Source organism: Hipposideros armiger, unplaced genomic scaffold (genome assembly GCF_001890085.2).
Source record: "Hipposideros armiger isolate ML-2016 unplaced genomic scaffold, ASM189008v1 scaffold_241, whole genome shotgun sequence".
NCBI lineage: Eukaryota > Metazoa > Chordata > Mammalia > Chiroptera > Hipposideridae > Hipposideros > Hipposideros armiger.
The window spans coordinates 649775-651327 of record NW_017731591.1 but is presented as its reverse complement, the minus strand read 5'-3'; positions in this window follow the sequence as shown (position 1 = coordinate 651327).

Here is a 1553-nt window from a genome sequence, read left to right as displayed (position 1 = left end):
CAAAGAGTTTGGTTTGGGTTTTTAAACCATCCTCATTATCAGCATCATGGTAAGGGTGCCTGTCAGTAAATATTCAGCCTACACAAATGTAATAAAAAATAACTGATGAATTTAAATCAATGAAAGCAATGACAGGCAACATCCTGTGTAATTATATTTCTCCTGCGGAATTTCACATTCTATTAAATTTTTCCTCATGAAGATCTTCACGCTTCAAATATTAAATTAACACAGGTTTCATGCAATTCATTTTTAGCTCAAGAGTCTATGCATTTTCTCCTTTAAATAAGAACCTTTCAAAAACCAAGTTTTCAGCTAAATTATAAATTCTACTAAATTATAACTAAAACTAAACAAGTTTTATCAATTCTAAATATGACACTTTTTTAATCTTTTGAAAAATACTTGAAAATATGATTATTAAAGAAATGGAATAAATATTAAGAGTACAAAATAATGAATCACTGCAAAAATTAAAATGAGTTGAAGTGTTTTATAATTTTCTATCTGGAGTCCACCTACTTAAAACATTTCCCTTATATTTTAATGAGTTTGAAGGGGAAAAGAATATGGTTACAACTGATGACATTTAAAAGTATGCTATTTTAAATAATAATTACATTTAAGAGACACATACGAGGTACGACAATTAAGTTTGAGAACTTGTTGCAACGATGTTGCTAACCTTTTTTGATATCAGAGGGATTATTGATTATGAATTTGTACCCACTGGACAAACAGTTAACCAAGTTTACTATTTGGAAGTGCTGAAAAGGCTGCGTGAAAAAGTTAGATGACGTGAACTTTTCGCCAATAATTCATGGCTCTTGCATCACGACAATGCAGCAGCTCACACGGCACTGTCTGTGAGGGAGTTTTTAGCCAGTAAACAAATCACTGTATTGGAACACTCTGCCTACTCACCTGACCTGCCCCCCAATGACTTCCTTCTTTACCCAGAGATAAAGGAAATATTGAAAGGAAGACATTTGATGACATTCAGGAAATCAAGGGTAATACGATGACAGCTCTGATGGCAATTCCAGAGAAAGAGTTCCAAAATTGCTTTGAAGGGTGGACTAGGCGCTGGTGTCGGTGCATAGCTTCCCAAGGGGAGGACTTCGAAGGTGACCATAGTGAGGTATGTCACACGTTTTCTAGGATGAGTTCGCAAACTTAATTGTCAGACCTCATACATTAGCTTGAATGATATGGAACTGCCATTATTGTAGGCACAATGCCAACCAATGTTACACTTCATAAAAAGATTTTGTATAAAAGTTTGATAAAACAATTGCCATACACATTTTGTATCATTATTATCATTTACGATAGTGACATGGAGACAATCAGAGGATAGTTCTATGTTAAATTCACTATTCATTTCAACAACACTTTGCTGCAGCCTAAAACTTGCTGAAGAAAAGCACACTTTCTGCTACGTCTTCTCTTGAGGTTCTTATTGGCCATCACTGGTATTGATGGAAAATATAATAATTTGGTTTACTTTAGAGTGCAGGTGTCCCCTGCTTTCCCCAAGCCTGCTTTCCGCC